This window comes from Marmota marmota, unplaced genomic scaffold, assembly GCF_001458135.2.
Source record: "Marmota marmota marmota unplaced genomic scaffold, marMar, whole genome shotgun sequence".
Classification (NCBI taxonomy): domain Eukaryota; kingdom Metazoa; phylum Chordata; class Mammalia; order Rodentia; family Sciuridae; genus Marmota; species Marmota marmota.
Window position 1 is genome coordinate 29,355,498 of NW_026000185.1, and position 6,000 is coordinate 29,361,497.

The 6,000-nt window shown below is 40.7% G+C and overlaps 1 non-coding gene across 1 annotated transcript; it reads right to left on the bottom strand.

Annotated features, from left to right (window-relative positions):
• Positions 1-5,723: 5,723 nt before the first annotated feature.
• On the bottom strand, positions 5,724-5,797 carry Trnaa-ugc. The gene has a single exon. It is a non-coding gene; the product is annotated as a tRNA-Ala (tRNA).
• Positions 5,798-6,000: the final 203 nt, after the last annotated feature.

Consider the following 6,000-nt stretch of genomic DNA (forward strand, 5'->3'; position numbering starts at 1 on the left):
GCAATTAGATAAGAAAAAGAAACAAAAGGCATACAAATTAGAGAGGAAGAAGTAAAATCAACTCTGTTTTTAGATATGATCTTTTTTTAATTTTTTTTTAGTTATAGATAGACATAATATATTTGCTTTTATTTATTAATGTGGTAGCGAGGATCGAAACCAGGGCCTCATGCATGTGAAGCAAGTGCTTTACAACTAAGCTATAACCCCAGCTCCAGATATGATCTTATAGTGAGAAAATCCTAAAGATGTCAGGCACGGTGGCACACACCTGTAATCCACCCTAAAGATGCCACACAAAAACACTATTAGTACAAATCAATGAATTCAGCAAGGTATCAGGATCAATACACAAAAATCATTTGCATTTCTATACACTAACATTGAACAACATGAAAATGAAATTACAAAAACAATTCTATTTATGACAGTATCAAAAAGAAGAAAATTCCTAAGAATTAACTTAGCCAAGAAGATGGAAAACTTACACAATAAAATTGCTGAAAGGCTGGAGGATTAGCTCAGTTTTAGAGCACTTGCCTGACACACATGTGGCCCTGGGTTCAACACCCAGCAACACACACACACACACACACACACACACACAGAGAAACAAAGAAGTCACAAATAAATGGAAATACATCCCATATTCATGGATTGGAAGATGTCAATACTACCCAAAGCAATATATAGATTCAACACAATCTCTATCAAATGCCAATTTTTTTTTTCATAAATAGAAAAGCTCATGCTAAAAATTGTAGGGAATCTTTGGGATCATGAATAGCCAAAAGTGAATCCTGAAAAGGAAGTATGGAGGACTCACATTTCCTGATTTCAAAATCTATTACAAATCAAAAGTAATCAAAACAGCACAGTACAGTGTAGACAGACGCACAGACCAAGGGATTGGAATAGAAATCACAGAAATGAATTCTCACAGTATGGTCCATTTTTGACAAAGACACCAAAACCATTCAACGAAAAACAGTCTTTTGAACATGTAGAGCTGGGGAAATTCACACATAGGTGTAAAAGGTTGACATTACCTAACACCACATACGGAAATTAACTGGGCGGGCGTGTAGCTCAGTGGTATAGCACCTGCATAGCACACCAGAAGCTTTGGGTTCAATCACAAGCACCACCAAAAACAAAAAGAAATTAATTCAAAATGCATCAAAGACCTAAATATAAAATCTAAAACTACAACCAAGTGTGGTGGCGCATGCCTGTTGAAGGGAAAGCGAGGAATGAGAGATGGAGACCAGGCAGAGATACACATGAGAGTTGACCTGTCAGAGCTGAAATAAAGGCCATCTGTCTGTAGGAGAGAGAGCAAAACAGGCTTGGGTTCTGGGATTTTTGCAGGGCAGGCTCAGGAATCAGAGCCTGTTGGGTCCTAATGCAGGCGGTTAGGGGCTGGGTTGGTATGAGGGAGTGGTGAGCCTTTCTCAGAAAGGCCCTTGAGCAGGAAAGCAAAACTTTTTCCTTAAAATGGTGGCTGTCACTTAAGATGGCCATCCAGATGTTAAGCAAGGACCTTATACATACTGTACCACAATTTTAAAAGTGAGGGTAAAAGGCAAAGAGCCCATTTGTTTTGCATCGTGTTATCCAAGTTTCCAACCACAACCTGGGTTTTGCTCCCTGACCCTCCAAGGCCACCTGGGGAAGTCTAAAAGGGTCTGCAGCACCTTGAGCTCCGTGAGCACTGTACACACTCCGTGTGATTGTGACCTGCCAGGCAGTGGCCTGTCGTTCCTGTGTGTGCTGTGTATTAGCTTCTCTATTTCCCCAAGTGTGCTGTGGCAACCACCTGGGAGGTTTTGAATAAACACTGTTTAATGAATAAATAAGAAACAATAGAATATTTCAAAGTAAATGAGAGCCCAAGAGAATACTCAAATATAACCCCTACTATGGTCTGAATGGGGTTTATGTGTGTCCTCTGAGGCTTTCTGTACTGGAAGCTTCGTTCCTGGTGTTGAGGGGTAGTGTGGGCCCTCTTAAGGTGGAGTTCAGTAGAGGGCAATTAGGTCATTGGGGTCCCTGCCCTTATATTAATGCAGTTCTCCTGAGACCTTAGTCCCTGAAAAAATGAAGACCACTGTTATAAAGGAACAAAACAAGACTGACACTTCCCCAGGCTCTCTGGCTTCCTGTCTCTCCCCCTTGATTTCTCCCTCCCAGGTACATTCTCACCATTGTGATGCCATCTGACCTGAGGTTGTCACCATAACTGAGCTGATGTGCTAGCATTGATGCCCTTGAACCTCCAAAAACGTGAGCTAAATAAACCTCTTTTCTCTATATATTACCCAGCCTCAGGTATTTTGTTACTTTGAAATATTCTATTGTTTCTTATTTATTCCATTGATTAATACAGTCCCTGGTAATTGCTAAATGCCATGTACTGTGTTTCACTGAGTGCCAGGAACTGTGTTAAGGGTGCATTCCTACTCACAGAGGCCCCTGGACATGATGATAATTATTATTATTATCATCAGCCTCAACGTACAGATGAGGAAACAAAAGAGAAATTAAGAGGCTTCCCCAGGCCACACACCTTAGGCAAGTGGCGGAGGTCGGTGAGAATGGACAGTCTTCAGCTCAAGTCCATGTCTTGGGGGCCATGCTTTGCTGCTCTTCTTCAGAAGAGACCTTGGGAAACTTAAGTTTTATATTTGGGGGTAAGGTAGTCATTTAAAGAATTAAACATAGATGTTTTACTAATGAATAAAAGACACAGAACAACTCCCAACTTCATCTACAGTGTTGGGTGGCGAGAAGAGCCAGGAGTTAGAACTCCAGCTCAGCAACTTGGGAGCTGGGAGGCCTTGGGCAAAATGGTGAGGTCTCTGAGCAACAGCTTGTTTAAATGGGTGCTCCCTCTGGAACCAAGGAAATGCAAGAAGTCATTTCAGTTCGATGCCAGACTCATAATGTCAAGATATCATATGTAAACATCCAACAAGAGTATCACAAACTATGTGGTCAACAAATGGTCAAATATTTATTTTTTTTTTAAAAAGTAGTGAAGACATTATGAAACTTGACAACGTGAAAATCATATGTGTTGTTATTTGAGAGGAAAAAAATTAGAAAGGTATGTATACTGATTTTTCTCACCTTTCACTGCTAGAGACCCATTAATATCACTTAAAGCTGATTAAACAAGCAATAAATGTATTAAAATATTTGACTGTACAAAGGAAAGATAATTAAACCGGACACAGAGGAGGGGAGGGACCTGGAAAAAGGAAAGTATATTGACCACATTATTTCTCAAAAAAAGAAATCAACAGAAGAAACAGAGTCAAGCCTGTAATAGAAAGCATACTTATTGTAACAGAAACCACTCATAACAAACTTGAGATATTCCATATTATCAGAAAAAAATAACAAAAGTTTGGGGCTGGGGCTGGGGCTCAGCAGTAGAGCGCTCACCTAGCATGTGCAAGAGGCTGGGTTCTATCCTCAGTACCACATAAAAATAAATTTTAAAAATAAAGATATTGTATCCAACTACAACTAAAAAAGTATTTTAAAAAATATACAAAGGAAAGCATAGACCACATAATGAGAGTATTTTTAAGTTATAAAATAAAAAGCATTAAAAAAGAGAAAAATAGCTCTCATATAAATAAAAGAAAATGAATTAAGCTCACTTTTTTTTTTTTTTTTTGGTACCAGGGAATGAATTCAGGGGCATTCAATCACTGAGCCACAGCCCCGACCCTTTTTTGTATTTTATTTAGAGACAGGGTCTCATGAGTTGCTTAGGATCTCGCTAAATTGCTGAGGCTGGCTTTGAACTCGTGATCCTCCCCCTCAGCTTCCCGAGCCACTGGAATTACAGGCGCGTGCCATGGTGCCCAGTGAGCTTACTTATTTTTATAAAAGACTTTAGGCTAGGCGCAGTGGCAGTGACTGTGATCTCAGAGACTCAGGAGGCTGAGGCAGGAGGATAACAAGTTTGAGGCGAGCCTTGGCCATTTATGAGACCTTGTCTCAAAATAAAAAATAAAAAGGCCTGGGGATATGACTCAGTGGTAGAGTGCCCTTGGGTCCAGTCCTCAGTACCACAAATAATAATAATGGTAATAGTACATACATACGTACATACGTAAGACTTTAGGGGCAGGGAGTAGTGGTATAGTCATGTAATCCTAGCAACTCAGAAGGCTGAGGCAGGAGGATTACAAGTTCAAGGCCAGCCTCCATAGCTCAGGGAGACCCCATCTCAAAAAAAAACAAACAAAAAACCAAAGGGCTGGAGAGGTGGCTCAGTGGTACAGCACCCCTGGGTTCAATCCCCCATACCAAAATAAATAAATAAATAATGCCGTGATGCTTATTAATTACAAAGACCAAAATAATACTGTAACCACACAGCCAAGGAGTTGGTAGATGCACCCTTAACCAAGCAGCACCACAGGTCATGATCCTGGACCTCACCCTCGGATGTGCAGAGAAGGGCCCACTGTGCTTCTGGAGAGTTTTAGACAGAAGTTTGTAACCTGAACCTAATCATAAGCAAATACAGGACACAAGCAAATGGAAGGACAACTTACAAGATAGCCAACAACTCCTCTTCCCTGTGTCAAGGTCACGAAAGACAAAGAAATACTGAGCAACTGTCCAGATTGAAATGATGGAAAGTGGGCATGTTTTCGTTAAAAAGGGAGAAAATAAAGAATGAGGACCTCTGTGTACTAAAGTGTAACTATCCTTGAAATATGTCACTAGGTTAAAAATGTGCAAAGTCAGTGGGGTCAACTGTCAGCCCAGCTTGGCTACCCTGGAGGCTGGGCCAAGAGAATCCTGTGGCAATTTAGCCAGACCCTGGCTGGGGATGGAGCTCAGTGGTAGAGCACCTCTGGGTTCAATTCCCAGCACTCAGGGGAAGGGGGGATTTTTTTTTTTTTTAACAAAATCAAGTGCAAAACAAGAGTGTCTTGGTCCATTTTTCTCTTGCTAGTAGCACAACACTAAAGACGGGCATGTTATAAAGAAAAAATGCTATCCTGGCTCATGGTTCTGGTCCAAGGCCAAGGAAGCATATCTGATGGCGGCCTCACTTGCTGGCAGAGTCCAACTCAGACCATCGCTTGGCAGAGACACAGCCAAACTGGCTTTACAGGGGACCCAGTACACATTTAACCTATTAGCCCATCAGTTCATTAATCTACATCAAATGAATGGAATAATCCATTCATGAGGACAGAGCCCTGATCACCTTGAAGGGGATCAAATTTTGACATGAGTATAAAAAGGACAGATTACGCTCAAACCCCAGCATTCAGTGTATACAGGAGGCTATAATTTATGTGGAAATATAGGCTGGGGGCAGAGGGATCTATTGGGAAATGTATGTTATAGAACTAACACATGTATCAGGCACAGTGGTGCATACCTGAAATCCTAGCAGCTTGGGAGGCTGAGGCAGGAGGATCACGAGCTCAAAGCCAACTTCAGCAACTTAGCAAGGCCCTAAGTAACTCCAGTAAGACCCTGTCTCAGAATAAAATTTTAAAAGGGCTGGGGTTCAATCCCTGGTATCAAAAAAAAAAAAAGAAAGAAAAGAAAAAGAGAAAGAAAGAAAGAAAGAACTGACATGTAACCTTGCTCCTAGGGATGAAAACGAAGGTAAGAGGTCTTTTATCTTTATACCTTTTGAGGTTCTTTTTTTTTTTTTTTAAGAACTTTTTTTTTTTTTTTTGTGGTGCTGGGGATTGAACCCAGGGCCTTGTGCATGCAAGGCAAGCACTCTACCAACTGAGCTACATCCTCAGCTCAAGAATTCATTTTATTTATTTATTTTTATTTTTTTATTTTTTTTATGTGGTGCTAAGAATGAACCCTAGGCTTCACTCAGGCTAAGCAAGTGCTTTACCTCTAAGCTCCAACCCCAACCCAACCTTTTGAGTTTTAAGAATCCATTACTGTCCAAAGAAATAAAAGGTAACATAAATCACAATCCCCAGCCAGGAAATG